At 46.2% G+C, this 21,937-nt stretch overlaps 1 long non-coding RNA gene across 1 annotated transcript; it reads right to left on the bottom strand.

The window, feature by feature from the left end:
- Positions 1-12,466: 12,466 nt before the first annotated feature.
- On the bottom strand, positions 12,467-17,780 carry LOC138447876 (uncharacterized). Its single transcript, XR_011259965.1, has 3 exons — positions 17,630-17,780; positions 13,798-13,948; positions 12,467-12,955 (listed from the first exon to the last, which is right to left on the bottom strand). It is a non-coding gene; the product is annotated as an uncharacterized lncRNA (long non-coding RNA).
- Positions 17,781-21,937: the final 4,157 nt, after the last annotated feature.

Consider the following 21,937-nt stretch of genomic DNA (forward strand, 5'->3'; position numbering starts at 1 on the left):
CCTTCTTCACCTCCACAGGGCGTACCTCTGATCTGTCCCCCTCCCCGAAAGTCCTTTAAAGATGGCAACCTTCTCCACATTGCCACTCTTAACTCTCGCTCTGCCGTCAAACAGTCCTCTGATATCTGCCGCCTTCTTGAGGAACTGGACCTTGACATACTCGGTCTCACTGAGACATGGTTCACTGCCAGCTCTGTCACCAGCTTTGACACACTCCTACCTGACGGCTACAAGATCCTCTCCGTTCCCAGGCTCTGCCGTGCTGGGGGGGTGGCCCTTATCTTCCCTGAGTGGATTCCTGCCACTGCTATTCCCACGCAGACCTACTCCTCTTTTGAATGTCTTGTCTGCCGACTCTCTCTATCTCCTAGCCATTCCCTTACCATTGCTACTATCTATCGGCCACCTGGTCAAATTTCCTCCTTCCTCTCCGAGTGGGCGGACCTCTCCTCCTCACTCCTGTCCTCAACCACTCAACTCCTCGTTCTTGGAGACTTCAACATCCACCTGGATGCCTCCTGTCCCCCCTCTGGACTCTTTCGCGACCTCTGCGACTCTCTCTCACTCTCCATTCTCCCGTCTGGGCCGACCCATTCTGCAGGGCACACTCTAGATGCCCTGATCTCTTCTGACCTTCCCGTCTCTGTCCCGCTCTCCACTCCTCTCTCCTGGAGTGATCACTTTCTCCTTTCTTCCCACCTCACCCTCCCTAACCCACAGGCAAAGCCACCCTCATCACTGCCACCTTCCTTCTCGGTAAACCGACCCATGAAGCGTGTGTCAGTTGAGGCTTTCGCTGCCACCTTCTCGCCCCCTCTTTCCCCCTCGGCTGACTCCCATCCTGATACAGCCCTCTCCTCTCTCCACTCTGCTATATCTGATACTCTTGATATCCTTGCCCCTGTCATGAGAATCCGCCTGAAGCCCAAAGCCAAATGCAACTCCTGGTATGACTTGGATCTCGTCACCCTTAAACGCAAGTGCAGGGTGGCAGAGAGGAAATGGCGTGCTTCATGTGCATCCTCTGACAAACTGGCCTGTCGCCTGCTCCAAAGGCAATACCGGCTCTCCGTTCTCACCAAGAAGAGAGCCCTTATCCAAGCCCGCATCTCTGCGGCATCTAACAACTCAGCCAAACTCTTTAAAATCTGCAAGGAGCTGGCCAACCCTGCTGCAGTCTCTACCTCGCCTGTCCCCTCCCAGGCCCTCTGCACTGCAATGGCCTCTCACTTCATCTCTAAAACTCAGGACATCCTGTCCTCACTCTCCTCCTATCACCTCCCTCCCTCTATTCCCTGCTCTTCCTTTGGCCCTTCTGCAGCCACCCCTCCTCTCCCCTTCTCTGCCTTTCCCCTTTTTTCTGCTGACGAGGTTTCGAGACAAGTCCGATCTATGAAAGTCTCGTCAAAACAGGTCCACCCCTGTTCCTCCAAAACTATCAAAGACCACATCGACTGCTTGGCTCCTGCCCTTGCTGACTTCTGCAACCACTCCTTCGCCTCTTGAGTCTTCCCATCCACTCTCAAGCACTCCCTTGTGCACCCCCTTCTTAAGAAACCCTCTTCCGACCCTTCCTGCCCAGCTAACTATCGCCCAATCTCTATCACTCCCTTCCTGGGCAAGCTCCTGGAGAAACTGGCCATCTCCCAGCTTAATCTCCATGCTGAATCTGTTGGTAGCCTTCATGACCATCAGTCTGGCTTCAGAGCCACCAGAAGCTCGGAAACTGCTCTCCTGAACATCCGTGAGGATCTACTCTCGAACCTTGACTCTAACATTCCATGTGTTCTCATTTTGCTCGATCTCTCTTCTGCCTTTGACACTGTCAACCATACCATCCTGCTGAACCGTCTCCGTGATAACCTGGGTATCACTGGTCAGGCTCTGGCTTGGCTGACCTCTTTCCTCTCAAATCGACCCTCCCAGGTACAACTGGGGTCTTTCCTCTCTGACATCTTTTTCTCTACCTGTGGTGTCCCCCAGGGTTCTAACCTCTCTCCCTGGCTGTTCAACCAGTATCTGGCACTTCTTGCAATCCGCATCTCTGCTCTCTGCCCCAACTTTCAGTGCTATGCAGATGATACCCAGCTCATTTTCAGGCTACCCTCGGCCTCCTCCTCTCCTTCCCTCATCTCTGACTGTCTTTCTGCTATCCAGGAATGGTGTGCCGCCAACAACCTCTACCTTAATGCCAGTAGATTCTACTCATCGGCACACCCACTCCCTCCCTCCCTGCAGCGCTCTGGCCGGCCTCACTTGGCCCTCTTCCTGCTCCTACCTGCAAGGCAAAAAACCTCGGGGTCATCTTCGACTCCACACTCTCCTTCTCTCCTCACATTTCTGACGTTTCTAAGAAGTCACACTACCAGCTGCACCTCCTCAGAGGTATTCTGCCTTTCCTCTCCTTCCCCCAGAAGCTCACTGTCTCCAGAGCCCTGGTTCTCTTGAAGCTGGACTACTGTAACAGCCTCTATCTAAATCTGCCTGCCTCTACTCTCCGCCCGCTGCAACTCATCCAGAACAGGACTGCGAGACTTGTCGTTGGCCTCAAGCCCAGGGACCGTATCTCTCCAGGACTGAAATCGCTACACTGGCTCCCTGTGGCTGCGAGGATAAAGTTCAAAACCCTCTGCATTGTCCACAAGACCTTCTGGGGCCTTGGGCCAAAATACCTTCAACTCTCTCTTCCTAAATATCTTCCTTTCCGAGCTCTTCGCTCATCCGCCAACAACTCCCTCAGGGTCAGCCGCTTCTCCAAGCAACGAGTTGGGGGGAGATCTCTCTCCGCAGCAGGGGCCTCCCTCTGGAAAAACCTTCCTGCCTCCCTGAAACTTGAGGAGAACCATCTCCTGTTCCGGAAGCACCTCAAAACCTTTCTCTTTGCTTCTGCTTTCTCACCCCCTATCCCCTGCTAAATCACTGAAACTGTACTGAATCAGCAACTGGGCCACTCACCAATCTTGGTCCCTGGCCCAGCCACTCTCCCCTGCACTGCCTCCCTGGCAACCCCTGCACTGCGGGACTGTCTCTGTATCCATACAGCCCCCTTAACAGCACTTGTCTGCACTTATACTGCACTTGCCACCAGCTGGCCCTTACTATTTATCTTGTATTTTACTAATCACTTTGTACTGCACTTTCCCCTCTCCCTTTCCCCATTGCACTTTTTCCCGTCCCCTCTACCCATGCACTTGCGCGATCTGAATGACACCTGGCCTAGTAGGATCGTTTGTCTGTCTCCCCTTGTTCCCCCCTCCCTGCCTCGTCGCACCTTGAAATACTTGTGTATAGGTGCGTTACAAATGCCATATCATATCATATCATATCATTGGATGCATCTGTCTGTACAATGAAGGGTTGGTGATAATCAGGAGCTCTTAGGACTGGAGCTTGACAAAGGGCTTTCTTCAGGTTTTCAAAGGCCTGATTGCACTCCTCATTCCATCTAACCTTTTTAGGGAATTTTGGAAAGGAGATTACATTCAGTGGAGAAGCTATGGTCCCATAGTTCTCTACGAAGTTCCTGTAATACCCAGTGAGACCTAGGAAGGCTCTCGCTTGGGTTTGAGTAGTAGGGGTGGCTCAGTTTTGTACAACTTGTACTTTGCTAGGCAATGGCCTTATTTCACCTCCTCCTACCTCATGACCAAGGTAGACTACTTTGCTCTGACCAATTTGACATTTGCTTGCCTTTATGGTCAGATGGGCCTGCTCAAGAGCCTGAAAAACATATCCTAAGTGATCAACATGTTCTTTCCAAGTATTTATTTATTTATTTGTTTATGTATTCACATTCGTTAAGCACACAGCAGCCTGTGGGCATTGTGGCGCTTGTTACAGTAGAAGTTCATATCTTAGTTACAGTAGTCACATAAACACATACAGCATGAGGTGGCATTATGGTGCTTGTACAATAGGTGCAGAAGGCATAGCTGTGAGCAAGTACATACGGTGAGCTAACAGTTAATTGAAGAGTGTCGTTTAGGGCTGAACACTGCAATATCATCCAAGTATGCCATGCAGAAGTCCTCCATCCCATTCAGAACTTGATTGACCATCCTCTGAAATGTAGCAGGTGCATCCTTTTAACCAAAAGGCATAACCTTAAACTGGTAGAGGCCTGCTGGGGTTGAGAATGCAGTTTTCTCCTTGGCATGGTCTGTCAGGGCTATTTGCCAATAGCCTGACTTCAGATCAAATGTACTGAGGTACTTGGCTGCACCAAGTTTATCCACCAGTTCATCTGTCCTTGGTAAAGGATGGGCATCGGTCTTATTGACTGCATTTAGAGCTCTATAGTCCACACAGAATCTCAACTCCTTGGATCCTGCCTTTGGTACTAGTACAACTGGACTAGACCATGGATTTGTAGATGGCTCTATAACCCCGAGATCAAGCATCTTGTTGACCTCTTCCTTTATGTGGGATCTTACATGTTCTGGCATTCTGTAACCTCGGGTAAACAGTTACCAGTTAGAATATCATGCTGGCCCCAAGGGGTCAAGCCTGTTCAAAGTGAAAACAGGGAGGCAAACTGATTTAACAGAAACGTGCACTCTTCCTGTTGTTCAGATGTCAGATTAGAAGAGAGATTAACTCCTTCTATCTTCTCATCTAAATGTTGGCCTCTGAGTAGGTCAGGTAGAGGTTCACTCTCCTCCTCCTCTTGAGCTGAAGCTAGAAGGAAAGCTCCCTCATCTGGTCTCGAGACATATGCCTTTAAACGGTTGGTGTGAAAGACTCTGGGAGCCTCTTTTGGTCTTCCTAAATCCACCAGATAGTTCACCTCTCCAAGTTTGCTCACAACCTTGAAGGGTCCTATCCATTTGTCCTGCAAGGCCCTCTGCCTTGTTGGCACCATAACTAGTACAAGCTGGTCTTGAGTAAACTCAACCATGTTGGCCTTCTGGTCATGCCAATGTTTGACCAGAGCCTGACCTGCTTTCAAGTTATCACTTGCTTCTGCCATCATGTGTGACATTCTCCTCCGGAGACCTATCACATAGTCAGTCACTCTGACTGGCTTGGGGGAAGGAGCACTCTTCAACCCCTCCTTAATCAGGACCAATGTACCTCTGACTGGATGGCCATAGAGATGTTCAAAGGGGCTGTATCCAACTCCCTCCTGAGGCACTTCTCTATAAGCAAAGAGTAGGCATGGCAGTAGAAGGTCCCATTTTCTTTTAAGGGGTTCCTCTAAAGCACCTGTCGTGCTCTTCATAGTATTATTAAACCTCTCTACCAGTTCATTTGTCTGTGGATGGTAGGCTGTAGAGAACTCGTAAGTGACACCACCGTTTTTCCACATGGCTTGCATGTAATGGGACATAAAATTGGATCCCCTGTCGGATATCACTTCCGTAGGAAACCCTACTCTGGTAAAAATACCAAGTAGAGCCTTAGCCACAGCCTGATCGTAACAGTCCTCATAGGTATTACTTCAGGATACCTAGTAGCATGATCCCCTACAACCAGGATAAACCTGTTTCATGAAGATGTGGGAGGGTCAAGGGGACCAACAATGTCAATGCCCACCCTCTAAAAAGGAACTCCCACCACTGGGAGAGGCACCAAGGGTGCCACATTCTTGGCTCCACTCTTGCCAGAGGTTTGGCAAGTGTGACAGCTTCTACAAAATGTGTCAACGTCTGAACCCATCTTGGGCCAGTACAAGTATAAAGAGAGCCTTTTCTTGGTCTTTTTGAAACTCAAATGACCAGCCAAAGGTATCTCATGGGCCAACTGTAGGTACTGGAGTGTGTTTTCTAGGGGCACTACAAGTCTTTTGCAGTCCCCAGGGATAGACTCAGTCGGTTCACTGTAGAAGAGGCCATCTTCCCAGTGCAACCTATGTTTCCCAGCTTCTTGCCTATCAAGCTGAGAAGCTACCTGTTGTCGAAGACCTTCAAGAGTAGGACACTCTCTGTGTCCTCTGCTGAAGTCTGCCTTGTTGGGTCCACCTTCTGCCAGTAACGACTGCAGCTCAGGATGGTGAACGGGATCCAGATCTCCAACTAGAGTTGTGTCTTCTTCCAGATCTGACTCTTCAGAAGCTGGCTCAACCACACAGGGTTGTACCTCAGCCTCAGCAGGTGGAGGGGTCACAGGTGTGACTTTGGACAATCTTGGGGATGTCCTTGTTGGTAGCACAGGGGTGCTATCTGCTTTCTTCTTGGAGGTCTTGGGTTTCCCCTTTGCCTCTTTCTTCCCTGAAATAGCAGTGAGCAATTCCTGTGGACTGGGGGTGATAGTTTTCTCTATCAATTCCCCTGGAGACCCTCTCAAGGTCCTCTCCCTCGCAGGCCTAGTGAGCTCCTGTTTCCTTTTACTGGGAGGCCTGGGGGTACTAGACACAATTCCAAGAGTGTTCAGGAAATTACCCCACAGAACTCTCCCAGACACATCACTCTGCACACTAACAGGTGTCTTGACAGTCATGTCATTGCACTGGATGAGAGCTGGTAACTGAGGAAGCATCTACACAGGGCCTCCAGCTAACTTGGTGAGGCGTTTGGGTTCCTTAGCAACATCCTCCACCTTGAAAAACGATTTATCCACCACAGTTATGCTGGCTCCAGTGCCTCTAATGTCAGGGGTCTCCTGACTATTCACTAGGACACTGTCTTATAATACTCTTTAGTATTATTTTGGATGGAATTATAGACATCTAAATTCTGTTGTTCCCACAAACCCAGGGACACTAAAGAAACACTAGTTGAGACTCTCATGGGTTCATCAGCCAGTAGGTGAAAGTTTCCACTTGCCATAGGTACTTCTTCCTCTGGGGAGAAGGCTAAGGAGACAGTGTGGACCCCTGAAGGTTTACCCTTACATCTGGGATCCCCTTTCACATGGTCAGTTGACCCACAAACATAACATTTCCCAAATGTTTTGAGGAATGGGTTTTTTTCTGACCTCCATCTGTTTTGGGTCCAGATGGTGCACTAGCCTGATTCGGTTTCGCTTGTGGTTTACCCTTATTGTTTTGTTTAGGGCCCTCTTTTGGATTGGAGGTATTAGAATTCTCCTTGTTATCTTTCTTTGGCTGCTTTCCCTCATCCTTCTTCTGAGTTGCCCCAGAATTCTTGTGAGTAGCCCTGTTGGCAACCCACAAGTCAGCAGCTTTAGCTAACTTCCTGGAATCTAATTCCTTTGAATCAGCCAAGTGCTGTCTGAGCTCAGGAGAGCAGGCATCATAAATTGACTCCAACATTACAAGATTCTTCATTCCTTCATAAGTGTTAACCCTGTAACCCTTAATCCATCCCTCTAGGTTTTTCAAACTTTCAATCACCCAGGTAGCCCAAGGGGTACCATCATGCTTTTTGAGGGTCCTAAACCTCTTAAGGTACTGGGAAGGGGTCTTCCCAAACCTAGCAATTAAAGCTAGCTTCACACACTCATAATCCATCGTATCCACCTCCCCCAACTCCATCACAACATCAGATGCAACAGGCGGTAGCCTAGAGAAGAGTCAAGGAAGCAACTGATTCCCTGTAATGTCTTGAATGCCATGGTTATACTCAAACATTGTTAACCAATCCAAATGATCAAGATTAGCCTCCTACATACCAACAATGTCTTTAGGCATACGGGGTCTCTTAGGACTGGAAGCCCTAGAAGACTCTGGGAGAGAAGCATTTTCAATAGACAATTTCTTCATTTCCAGTGCATGATTCAACTCCATTTCTCTGAGCTTAAGTTCTTGCTGCTTTTGTTCAGTTTGAGCATGAATATGTTTGAATTCCAATTCAAGCCTCATCTTTTCTAGAGCAATGAATTCAGGACTGAGTGTAGGACCTGATGGGGTCCCAGTGGATAAAGGTTGAGGTTGCTGAGCAGGTAGAGGAGCAGTGAGGTCTACATTGTGAGACACATCTGCCTCTTCTAACTCATCCGTAATAACTGATACATTATCATCCTCATCATTTTCCACATTTGCTGGAGGATCAGATATTTCAGACTCATCCTCCAGACTTTGTTTCTCTAACAACCTTTCAATCAATTCAGACTTTTTGCCTTCATCAGAGAGATTCCTTTCTCTACACAGATTTTTTAAATAATCCACAAAGTAACTAAGGAGGGTCTCCTGACTGTAGCTTTCCATATCAGACATGATTAATATTGCTTTTGAGTGATGTTTAGCCTTGTGGTTAGTTGATCCAAGGTAATAGCAGCACTCTAAGTGTAATCACCGCTGTACACCAGTGTTAGGCAGAATCATATGCAGTACCCTTTGGGAACACCACAAACAATTAAGACTACAAGTGACAGTACAGATTCACCTTTGGTACAAGCCTGTACTACAGAGTAAAGTGGTAGCAATAGCTGAGCAGGCAGACTTATCTCAAGAGTAAAGTGAGCAGTATCAGAAGTTACACAAAGGACAGCAATTGCTATGGTTCAAACAAACACTGACTCAAGGTTTCTGAGTAAAAGAAAATACATTTATTTACACAATCATTTGTCAAACAGTTCACTAAGTAAAGCAGCAGAAAAATCACAATCTTAATATACTACACAACGCCCAATCAATTCTGGACAAGTTAAGCTCAAAATGAAGTGTGAGCAAAATGGCAAGCCAGCAATTTATAAAGGGAGGTAAAGACAAGGTTATACAAAATCAAACAGCACCAACAAGTAAGTAGACAGGGCAAGCTAGAAAAGGCTTATTACAATGAGGATTCAAATCAATAGGCCTGGGCCACTGTTAATGGTTCAGAGTCTTTGCAGAGGATCACACAGTTCAGAGTAGTTTGCAGTTAAGTCTTTGCCAAGAGTTTGAAACAAAGTTGGTCGAAGGAAATGTTATTTAAAAGAGTAGAGAAGGACAAACCCTCAGACTGGTGAAAGATTTAAAACACATTCACTGCGGTCGGACGGAACGAACAACCGGGTTTGAACAGTACCTTAGAAGATGAAGAAGACTGTAGCTGAGTCAGACGTTCCTGGCAGGTCCTGCAGGCTCACGGTTCCTGAAGCGACTGTCGGACTAACACGAAGTAGGAAGGCTGGAGGGTCCTGCACTGGCCAGAGAAGAAACCAGCAGCAGAGCAAAGCAACGAATAAAAGGTGTGCTCCTTAAAACCCAAACAGGGTCCGGTCCACCTGGCTATCCGATTCACTGCAGCGATGCACAGCAAATTCGACCAGGGGAGGGAGGCCTTGCTTGGTGTTTGGCAAACGGGTTGGTCCCACCAGCCCATGGGAAGAAGATTCCTTGCAGATCTTCTCTGTCGTCGAAGTGTAGGAGATTCGGACCTGCAGCAGGGCTTCACCGGGCGGTTCAGTAGTTGCAGCAGTCCTCTTCCTTCAGCTTCTCTAAGGTTCTCTCGATCCTGTAGCGACTCTGCCTTCCAAGTCCCAGAGACCTGCTTTTTATGCAGTTTTCCCCCATTCACACAGCCTGGCTGTCAATCACACAGCAGAGTGGCTGTCCTGGCAGGACAGTCACCTAGCCAATCAAACAAGAGTGCGACTTGGGTCTCCAAGAAGACCCTGTGCAGGGGTCCTAAAACCCCTCCCTCACATCCTGTCTACTTAGACTCTCAGGCTCCTAAGGAGGGCTTCTGTGCAGAAGCCCGCCAAAGGACGGCGAACAAAGGAACCAAACCTGGTTTGGCGTGCAGAGTAAAACACGAGAAAGACCTTTACAAAAAGAAATGGAGAATAAACCCAGCCGGAACCAAATAAAAGTAAATGGGGTCCAGCGGATTAAAGTTCGAGGCTACTAAAATAGCCTAAAACAGTACCAAGACTATTGCATAGTCCGCGGTATTAAAAATATGGTAGATACCACGGCCACCAGCCAAATCTTAGAGAAAGGGGAACAAAATCATGTTCCATGAGAGACAGAAAGGGATCACTATTAACCCTTTCCAGTACTCTATGGAAGATAGTTTGTACTGGGTCTGTGAATTTAAAAAGACTAATAAAGTCAATGGCAAATTTACATGTTCTGGGAGACAGTAGTCGGTCCCAGAAAATGGAGTTTAAAGTGGGAAGTCTGAAAAAGACATCCCTGTGTCACTGCACTAAAGGTGCTGTGTGACACACAGTAAAAAGATGATGCCTATGGAGTAGGTGAGGCTCCACAGTCTATGAACACAAACATGTTAAACACACACAGAAAAACACATGTAAGAGTGGGAAAAAAGGCTCACACTCTTACCAGGTGAAAAAAAAATCCTAGAAATCCAGCAAAGCTGCAGAGGGACTTAGTAGGTAAGGGAAATTAGCCATTCTGGAGAAGTCTCCCTAACATCCAGGTGTTAATCAAATCGTATATATGATTCAACTGTCCTGTATCCTGCTCATAGTTTCCGCTCAATTGCATGAGGAGCTGTGTGTCGTCCGCATAGTTTGAAAACTGTAACTTCAGGTTGTTTAAGAGATCGTAAAGAGACTTGATGGAAACGTTAAACCGTGAGGGGGGCAGGCAACCTCCCTGATAATATTGAAAGTATAAAAATAGCGAATGGATGGTTATCAGATTTCTTTCCCAATCAAAGCGGAGTCAGACAACGCTCTCAATTAGCTGCAGTGTCCTGTTATGCAGTGTGGAGCTTTTGGGTATATTGTTAAGAGAAGATGAAAGTATTTTCTGTGAACCTAGTCCAGAAAGCAATAAAAAGCAGTCAGTCTGTGGGTAGGAGGATAGCTCATAGGCAACTCGTTTGTCTTCTAAGCGCGAAAACACAGAGCAGCACAGGTTCGAATCCTGGTCTTGCACATTAATTAATTATTATTTATATAGCCACTGTTCATCTTTTTGAAAAACAAAGGTATTTGGCTGGAGGAAGATGAAAAATGTGGACACGTCTTGTGTAATGCCCACCAAGCCCATCCATTTTGAGCGGGCATACGTGAGTTTACTTGACCCAGGAAAAGTTGGCGCCACCGGGTGCCTTCAGCTGTCTAGCCCTAGAAACTGTAGATACCGCAGATACAGGGCCTCTGGTGAGGTGCCCAGTGCCTGGCACCAGCCAAAGATGAGTCGTTCAATGAGAGGCCCTGGCACATGCTAATAATGTCACAGCACAGGTGCAGTGATGTTGCCAATGTCATGGGGTGCCTGTCAGGGCGGAAAGCCCGTTTGGCCCAGGGCCCCCCACCTCAGCTAAGCCCCACTGGCACAATGTCATCGCCTGGGTAGCAAAAGAATACATGATATGGAACTGGGAGGGAACAAGATCCTGGCCATGGGCACAGCTACAAAGAAGAAACAGGAAATGACGTGGCAGTTAGTGCGAGATGTGTCATGGCTAAGGGCTCAGGGTTCAAATGGCGAAACAGGAAATGACGTAGCAGTGAGATCTCTCTGGGGCCCGAATGATTCACAGCCAAGGGCTCAAGAGGCGGAAGCAAGGCAGGAAGTGACCAACCCTACCAAAAAAATCTGGATTGAAAGTGGATTGCTACTGGATTTTCCCAAACATTTAAATCCTCTTTAAATCCTATTTAACTCCAGAAACTCCCATTGTACTGAGAGGATTGCTTTTGGCTTCTTTTTGGCTTCATGCACCCTGAAATATGTTAATTAGCAATCCTCAGTGGAATGCAATCCCAAAACAATCCAAGCAATCCAATCCACTAAAAATCCAAAAACAATCCAATCCCCAAACAATCCACTAAAAATCCAAAAACAATCCAATCCCCAAACAATCCACTAAAAATCCAAAAACAATCCAATCCCCAAACAATCCACTAAAAATCCAAAAACAATCCAATCCCCAAACAATCCACTAAAAATCCAAAAACAATCCAATCCCCAAACAATCCACTAAAAATCCAAAAACAATCCAATCCCCAAACAATCCACTAAAAATCCAAAAACAATCCAATCCCCAAACAATCCACTAAAAATCCAAAAGCAATCCAATCCCCAAACAATCCACTAAAAATCCAAAAACAATCCAATCCCCAAACAATCCACTAAAAATCCAAAAACAATGCAATCCCCAAACAATCCTATAAAAATCCTAAAGCAGTGCCATCCCTAAATAAATACAAAAGCAACGGATTACATCTGGCTTCCTTTTGGCTAAATGTACCCTCGTAGAGATCCAAAAGCAATGCAATGCAATCCCCAAATAAACCTTTTGAAATCCAAAAGCAATTAATGTAGTCACCAAATAATACTTTACAAATCAAAACAACAAAGCAATCCCAAAAATATTCTTTAACAATATAGGCATTGTTTCGGTTTATGAGCTGGAAATAAATTTAGGAGTTTTAACAAAAATAATGTTTACTATAATCCTGAAAAGAAATGCTTAAAAACACATTTGGTGCACCTTGTTGAATTGGGCTTTAAAAGCGTCACTGTGGCTTAATTGCTGCCCATTTCAGAGAGTTGCATTTTGAATTGCCTTTAGAACAATAGTGATGACTAATTAGGTAAAATGGCCATGAAAGTCAAGACCATGTAATGGCATATAAACTATATTTAAAAAGAAGCGACACGTTTTTTTTTCCCCGACTATATTTATTAAAAAGAGGCAGAGGTTCAATCGGACACTGTGTACATAGCACAAAAACACAACTGTAGCAATCCCAAACACGGGTGCTTCACAATTTAAAAATAAAGGGTGAGAGGGGACCCAGAACCAGTCAGGTTCGGTCCAGCCCAGGGAGCAAGGGTGATAGGGGACACGGAACCAGTCCAGGGGTGTCACACGAGTATACAGGCCCAGCCTAGGGAGCAAGCGAGTCCGGTGGGGACCAGCCCAGGGAGCAAGGTTGAGAGGGGAAAGAGAACCAGTCCAGGGAGTCACACTAGTATCCAGGACGAGGCAAAAGAGCAAGGGAATGTGGAACTACACTTGTGTAGAAAAGACGAGGTTTGGCTCCTTCTTCATCCGGTAGTTCCCAATTTTGTGTTGGAGGGCTTTTCTGCACTCGGATGCAGAGAGTACTGGAAAGCCCATTTCCCTGGCTTTAACATGGATACATTCTGAAACGCAAAAAAGATTTGTGTAAAAAGTTTGAAAAGAGCAAGCAAAGTACTTTTTGGTTGACACATGGCTGTGAGAAATAAAGCATAGGCAATTTTCACTGTACACCCTCTAATGTGCTTTCGTAATTCGAATTACTACATTTCTCAAAGCTGTAAATCTGGTTGAAACCATGGCAATTCCTTAGAATTTAATATAGATTAGTGTCACTTCCCCAGGAAGTGGCTCTCCGTTTATCTTCTTTCCATAATTGGTATATTGTGAAGAAATTACCAATCTCGTGTTTCCCCCATGGACAGTGCATTGGTAAAGGAGCCATACAAGCAAAACAAATACACAGGGTTTGAAATTGAGCGGAGCTGGGGGCTATTTAGCCCTGTTTGTAGCCTTGAAGAGCCTGGTTAGCTTTACACCATGCTTACCAGGAGCTAAATTTGGCTCCCGGGCCAACTGATGCCGATATTATATACCTATGGGAATTTAACTATGTGCGTGCTTGCTTTTGTAACAATCTAAAAAAATAACATAGGACACCACTATGACATTTGAAGCTTAACGGGTCATAAGTAATGGACAAAGCAATATGTTTGCATGTGGGCATATAATGAGTGATGGACAATAACCGGTTAATACATGAGCCACAGTATTTGAGCTACCTTTTCCCACCCTCTGACACAGTCGTCTAGAAGCCCTATGGCTTCATAGGAATGTTGGGGAGGAGGGTTTGAGATTGGGGTGGAGACACAGAAGCCTACAACCGATAGTATTTGGATAGAGAAAAAGCATTTATTTATTTCATAAGGGCACAAACCAACTTTTGGTTAACTCCAATGGCACTTACCTCTGATGCAGTTGATGGACCAGGGTTGGGATTTGTATCGGGAAAACTTTTTCTGTGGCTCCTGTCCGCCTCCTCTATATCCACTGAACGGCCAGTTCCAAGCAGTGCTCAACTGCTACCTGCTGACAGGAATCCACTGTGTCCCAGTATGCTGAAATAATAGCACAAATATTAATATTACACATTTTAATACAGTACGCATTCTAATGACAATTACCAAGACCCGGAACCAGCGCAGGGAGCCAGATGGGTACCCAGACACAGCCCAGCAAGTAAGGAAGTTTGTTAGGAACCCACCCATGGAAGTGTCTCGGGCAGGTGCCAGTCTTACCTGAACTTCTGAAATGGTGAACACCTAGGCACACAAAGCCAGTAGGCGTTTGGTTATTTGCCGAAATATTGACTGCCCATGGTCATTTTAATCCCTATGGCCATTTACACCCAGATCCTGCCCCTCCCAAAATACCTCCTTATGGGAACTTTGAGCTCACTTTAATCAAGCCTTATCAGACTTTGCGCTTAAAGTGCCTGCGCTTAAAGTGCCTGCCTGTGATTTTCAAAGCAGTATTCTAAGAGTTAATTACTTAATTGGAGTTGTAAACCCACTACTGCTGTGATAAAAAAAATGTCTTAACCAGGTCTGCCTTCAGCCACAAAGCAGTTCAACGAAGCAACTGAACAAGTCTGGAAGTGTTAAGATGAAAAAAGTAGGATATACCCTAAAGTATGGGTGCATAACATAAGGCCCGCGGGCCAGTTGCGGCCAGCCATGCCGTTTTGTCCGGCCCGCCAGCAACAAAGACTTTCCTAATGGAGGGCGGCCGGCAAGCAGCATCGGCCCCCTCCATTAGGAAAGTCTTTGTTGTCTTCCGAGCGTGTGTGTTTGTTGGATCTTTGTGCTGCTTGTATGTTGAGATCCGGGGGTGGGGTGTGTGTCGGGTCTGCCTGAATGTTTGTTTTTGTGTGCAAGTCCAGTGTATGTTGAGATGCGGGGTTGGGGTGTGTGTCGCGTCTGCCTGAACGTGTTTGTGTGCAAGTTCAGTGTATGTTGAGATGCGGGGTTGGGGTGTGTGTCGGGTCTGACTGAATGCGTTTGTGTGCAAGTGCAGTGTGTGTCGAGATGCGGAGGGGGTGTGTGTGTCGGGTCTGACTGAATGTGTTTGTGTGCAAGTTCAGTGTATGTTGAGATGCAGCGGTGGGGTGTGTGTCGGGTCTGCCTGAATGTGTTTGTGTGCAAGTGCAGTGTGTGTTGAGATGCGGAGGGGGAGTGTGTGTCGCGACTGCCTGAATGTGCTTGCGAGTTTGTATGGTGAGTTGGGGGTCTGTATGCTTGTGAGTTTGTGTGCTGAGTTGGGGTGGGAGTTCGGGTCTGTATGGGTGCATAGTGTATTGGTGTATGCTTGTGGGTTTGTGTGCTGAGTTGGGGGGTGGGGGGGGTTCGAGTCTGTATGGGTGCATAGTGTATTGGTGTATGCTTGTGAGTTTGTGTGCCGAGTTGGGGGGTGGGGAGTTCGGGTCTGTATGGGTGCATAGTGTATTGGTGTATGCTTGTGAGTTTGTGTGCCGAGTTGGGTGTGGGGGGGTTTGGGTCTGTATGAGTATGTATGCATGGTGCATGCTTGGTGGCATGGGGCATAGTGTTTGGTTGAGGGGTGGGTGTCATGCGGCATAGTGTTTGGTTGGGGGTGGGGGGGCCATGGGGCATAGTGTTTGGTTGAGGGGTGGGGGAGCCATGGGGCATAGTGTTTGGTTGAGCGCCATGGGGCATAGTGTTTGGTTGAGGGGTGGGGCCAAGCCTCCCGCCACGCCTGCTGCGCCTACCGCCCCGCCCACATTTACTTTTCAGCCCACTATAGCCATCATGTAAGGTACTTTTGGCCAACTGTCAAAATCAGTTGTGCACCCCTGCCCTAAAGAATAACCATTTTACTCAAATGTATGTTGCTTTATAACTACTTCTGCTGTTCAAATACAACATTGTGCTTTTGTCAGGCTGATCCAACAAACTGAGCCAGGATAATAATAATAATAATTTAGCATTTATATAGTGCTACGAACCCTCAGGTATCCGAGTGCTGCTTATTATTACCCACGGTGTGTGGTGCTCATTTATCGACCTCGGAAGGATAAAAGGCTGAGTTTGGGGCTGCCGGGATTCGAACCTGCGTCAGCAGGCTCTGCACAGATGTCAAAGCGACTGCGGTTTGATCAATCATCTCCACCAGCTTTTCAGAGGTGCTGGGCATTCAGTGGAATGGACCTGGTCGTGAAATGGCACCATCAATGTGCAACCGCATTCATGTGCCATCGTTCAGGCCATTTGCCAAAAAAAATTGCAAAGACGAAAGCAAACCAGCCATTGCTAAGTGCTGAAGACAGACATGTTTACATTCCAGTGGTTGCGAATGTGCATGTTCCATGCCACAGGGGGGGGTCTTGCAACAGCCGATTAAGGAAAGCAGAAGGCAATATTTCTAAGGCATCTGGCAAGGGAGAGGCAGCCATGAATGTAGAGCATCAACAGGGAAGGGAAAGATGATTCAAGGGGAGATGGACCACCACGGCGCCTGCCCATTTTGCCCCATTTATCTATGGGGGCGCACTCCCAACACCCACAATTACTTAATTTTCCCCTACCCCAAACCCCATAACAAAAATGCAGCAAAAAAACCTGGCAAAACGGCCTTTCACCAAATGCAGTGAAACAGCTGTGACCAACTACACCCAGATGATGGCACACGATGTAGAGCTAATGTGTACTGTGTGAAACGCCTCAGGTTATCCTTGTGGCTATCTTTCCAAACCCCCCCCCCCCCCCCCCCCCACTTATTGTCCCATTCAAGTGCAGGCTCCCAAGTTAGACCTGGGGAAAAAGGGGCTACATATGCACGAACTTTCTTAATCTGTATGAATTTCTTAGAGGACAGCCAAATGCGGGTAAATTGAAAGGGATGTGGTCGTTTTGAATACAGTCGTGGCCTCAGTGAGCTTTCAAAATGCACAGTTGGGTCAACATATTCATTAAATTAGCCCCCCCCCCCCCCCATCGAACCCCACAGATGCTGCTCTAACTGCACAGCTTCCAAAGTAGGATTTACGACTGTAGGCTCCTTTTCTTTGAGGTGCCACCCATGCGTCATGTCCTATACATTGGCCCCTCCCGAAAACTCAGCTGGTTTTGTGATAAAGTGCAGTTGTGCCAGTAAATCAATTGCAGTAGGTCTAGGCGCGCCCACTGCACCCCTTCCCTCCCACACTGCCTATGATACACATACACCCAATCCCAGCTCCGAGTACAATTGCAGCTGCATGGTACGTTGATGTGTTTTGGACTGAAACTCCCAAAAGCCATAGCTGGCATATATGACGCTGGATCATTGAAGTCGTATGAAAACAATGGAGCACAATGTTGCAGACACGTGTGTATATTATATGTTCTCCTGTAAAGCTCTAGCCTGCTTGAATATCACTTGTAAAGCAGGTTAGAGCTGCGCCGTGTGAAAGTAATGAAATGTGCCAGCAGCCTGTTATCCAGGGAAGGAAAACATCCCGGTGTCCTGCAGATAAACGCACTGTGCCGGCCTTTAGCAGGAGAACATATGATATACACCAAGGGTCTGCAACAGTGCTCCCTGCTTGGAGGCTCACGGAGAAATGGCGTCGCTGGTCCAAGGAGGCGGATGGGGGCGCTGGACGTGGGGAGCGCGCACTACAAAGGCAGAGTCTGCCTCATAAATCAACACAACCTGTGTGGCTCCCGAGAGACACACTCCTCACTATGCAAAAGGCTCACTCTGAAATAAAGCCTAAAACGTGTACATCAGCTCCTTACCCAATGATTCTGGCTTTGTTTATCGATCCCAGCAGCATGATCCACGCTCGAATCTCGTCCGCCATTGCTCAGCTGGTGTCCAGTGTTCCCAGGTGGAAGGAAAAAACGCGCTGCATCGCCGTACGAAAAAAGCCCAAAACAAGCTGACCCACCCAAATTAACCGAAAAAAGCAAGCGCACATGTAAACGCCATGAGTGGGTTTCAAAAGTAAGAAACAGCACAATTCAGAAACATAGAGAAAACACACATATACTAAGTTAAAATAAAAAGTAGTGTTAGTGGCTTGTTTTTACTGAGAAAGAAGTCAGTAAAAAAATCCCCAAAACTCCTGCAGCCCAAGACAAACAAATCGTTGCTTGGAAAAAATCCCCCAAATCCAAAATAAATGGAAAAAAAATCTGAAGCTTGAAAACTTTTAAATAAAGACACAATTCTCTCAGGTGTCACTTTGAACATTTCTCAAAACTGCCATTTTCTAATTTCTGAGCATTTCTCAAAACTCTGCCATTTCTGACTTACAAAAGTGTCTTTATGCTTTCAGTAAATCAGAAAAGTGGTACAGCCATCTGGGAAATGTGCAGCTTACATAGGAAAGACTTGCACAATAGATGTTAACGATACCTCACAGGCACCGTATTTTAACTCCTTTTCGCGCTCTGCAAGGAGAATCCCCAGGCAGTGCCTGTCCTGCACTCCTCAGAGGCACTATGGCCATTGTCAGGCCATATTAGGGACACTGGAAGCTTTGATGTCTGTACCCCCACATTCTTAATGTCACAGAATACGGTGCTTTTAGGAAAAGTGTTGTTCCACCAAGGAACAATACTTTTCCAATTTTACATGGACTTCAGAATTGGGCCCATGTTTCGGTAAAGTGAAAAGCAGTTTACATTTTAAAAATGGAGCACCTGCAGCCCAGCAGGTCTGCCAAGGCAACCTGACCCGAGATGAAAGCTACATGGAGACAGCCCAGTGAGGGAACTGCAAAGCCCTCCACCAATGGTCCCATGCCCTGACCTGCACGATTTCATATGAAGAGAGCCATGTCTACATTGCCAGGATGCTGCCAGGCCTGGACTGGCCTACAGGGCAATGCCTATATATTTTTTTATTTGTATTCCGGGATTTGTAGCGCCATTACAACGGCAAGACTACAAGTCCCAGAATTCAAACATAAAATTAGGACAGTTACACGTTTTCAACGATCTGTGTGTCCCGGATACGCATTTTTATTACACAGTGCTGTGTGTGTGTGTGTGTGTGTGTGTATATATATATATATATATTCATTCAATAAAAAACATTGTTAAGTTGTTAAGGGTACGTTATGGTTAATTTCCTATGGGTTTAGCAACTTAACCATAACTACATGGCCGCTACAGCAGGCCATGATATATATATATATATATATATATATATATATATATATATATATATATATATATATTGTGGTCGTACGCCATTTCAGGAAATCAGCCCATCAAACAACAGCAAGTTCGTTCACTTATCCAGTATATATATAATTTGATGTACAGGGTACAAATGGGGACAATGGTTATATGTTGCACAAGCGAAAACAGTAAGACTGGCTGTGTATGCATTTCAAATAGTGTTTTAATAGTCATAGTGCTGAACGTATTTAGAAGCTGCCATTTGCTGGACACATGAGTATGGTGTGCACGAACTGAAATAGTAACAAGTATTATTTTTTTTACAATTGTGTTCCTTTCGTATGCAGGCTATATTGAATCTGAACAAATATCAGGAAATATTTTACTTCATGAAACGTTTTGTTTTACATGTTCAATACATCTTGGATGTTTCCCGGTGCAGCACCCAGTACCAGGGGCGCCAACTTGTGGTTATCCCGGGGACAGCCGGCAGCGAAAAAAGCCCAATTTTAAGAATAGTTTGCGATACATAAACATGTTTCATGGTGATGCTCTTGTAGTAATCGGCAAGTCATCCCAGAATTATCCCCAAATCATCAGGGCTTAACATGCTCTTCAAGTAATCAGCAGGTCATCCCAGAATCATCTGGGGCAAACCTGTTGATGCTCTTGACGTAATCGGCAAGTCATCCTAAAATCATCAGGAACAAAGAGTTTTCTAAAATAGGGATGATGTTGGCATCATCAGCAAGTCATCCTAAACCCATCCCCAATTCATCACCCACCATTCTGAGACATTTGCTGATGACTTTAACAGCGTGATGACTTCTGATGATGTGGGAATGACTTCTAATGTAGTTTGATGATCATCGGATGACTCCAGGATGGTCTCTTAAGTCATCCTTTTAGACCTGGGTTTCTCGACCATGCACGTGCTGCCTGCCTGCTCTGAGCCACTGTCCTTTGATCCAACAGGCAGTGACACCCAGTACCCCATCTGACCCTTCTACAGGGTCATTGATTCTGGCAATTTCAGTACTGTGGTCAATGGCCGCAACATTTTGCAATGTGTTTTTACAATACATGCACGGTTTCTTCAAAGATCCAGCTCCGGTCACTGTGGTACCAAACTGTTTAGTGTTCAACCCTCAGGCGCAGCGTTTAGATGGTTTTAATGGCGCGCTGAACAGTTTGAAGTGAATAAGTAACGCATGACACAGGATAAGCTTCGCGTTCAAAGACAGCAGTGAGATTGAACTGCCATTCTCTTTTGCCCAGTAGACAGATGTTTACAGTTGTGCCCTGCCCTGGAAATGGGAGAAGGAGACATACGGGGAACCGGCTGTGCCATAAATCCCCAGTTCATAGTTGTGCTGGGCTAGATGGCGAGTGCGCCTGCTTGTGTTGACGGGTGAACTTTGTTTCTCGATCAGCACACTGCTCCGGGGCTCACCTCCTGAATTCCTCTCTAACCCTCCCTCAGCAGTCCCTCGGGCCACAGAATAAGTCCGTCAGAGCCTCCTTCCTTTCCAGCATGACTTTGAAATAAGATTATTTTTTTCCCGCATCTCCCCTCCATGCCCCTCGATATTCGTGGAGTGCGCAGTGCTCCAGATTGTGTCCAGATACACATCCACATAAATAAAGGTGCCCTAAACGTGTGCACACTTACCTCTGGTATGGTATTTATCTCGTTTTTCGTGCCCACAAGGAGCACGGCCACCATCGTATCTTCTTCTTCCGCCGCCATTGCTGCCCACGCTGCCAGGCCCGAGAAAAAAAAGCCAAATGACCCTGCAAAAGAAGCCCAAAACAAGCCGACTCCCAACTAAATAAGCAGGAAAGAGCACTCATTTAAAACGCTGTGGTAAGGTGTCAAAATTAAGACATTTAACAGAATACCATAACTATACATAGAACAGAGTGTATACCCAGCAAATTTAACCCCACTCTCCTCAGAAACTCTTTTTTAAAACACATTTTGTTATGAACAGCACAGTTAAATTGCATTCTCTTTATTAGTCAAACAATGACTAAATGTAGGTGACCATATTATTACCACAAAATACATTTTGTTGTGTGTCTAATCATCACATTTGCAAACCCCATGGAGCTTAAATACAAAAGAGGTAGCAGGCACACCTCTCTAGAATAAACATGGCATAATAACCTGTTCAATGGTTTTTACCCACTTGAGAGTCCGCAGCCATCACTTTTTGCTCACTGTACTTTTCACAAAGGAGGAATATCCATTTGCATATCAGTCTTTGTCCCGCCCACAAGGACACTACAGCACCAAAATGCCAGGCAAACCTCCTTTGAACAAGAGTACCAACAGCAACCCCATACACGTGTTTCAGCCTTGTTGGGTCCCATCAGTGAGGTGGAGTTGTGCCTCTCTGAGCACAGTGAGCAAGGGGTCCACGTCTGTGTTCTCCCAGGTAATGGAGGATGACCAACCCCAAGTTCCTTGAAAAAATACAAAAAAGGTAGCAGGCACTCCTCTCTAGAATGAACATGGCATGATAACCTGTTCAGTGGTTTTTACTTGGAGATTGGGCTTATATTACTTCTGGTACTTGTAGCTTTCCAGTGAAAATGGGGAGGAGGATGGGTTGGGGCAACAAAAATTGTGTTTTTTTTCTTTTTCGTGTTACACATATTTCTATAAGGAAATGTTTGTCAGCGTGGTTTATCATGTGATTTGCATACTTTTTAAGCCATCTCCATCAAAACCCAGACATGTCCACAAGCTGTAGCTGGGAAGATATGTGGTTAAGTACTTTAATTGCGAGACTGGACTCCAATCCTGATTTCACCACTTCCCTAAAGTGTCTTATCATGGGAAAATCATTTTGATCTTGCTGCCCCCAGTCTAGTATACCTTGAAATTCTGAGACGATAATAGTCTCCAGA

Source organism: Ambystoma mexicanum, chromosome 3q (genome assembly GCF_040938575.1).
Source record: "Ambystoma mexicanum isolate Mex_15411 chromosome 3q, UKY_AmexF1_1, whole genome shotgun sequence".
NCBI lineage: Eukaryota > Metazoa > Chordata > Amphibia > Caudata > Ambystomatidae > Ambystoma > Ambystoma mexicanum.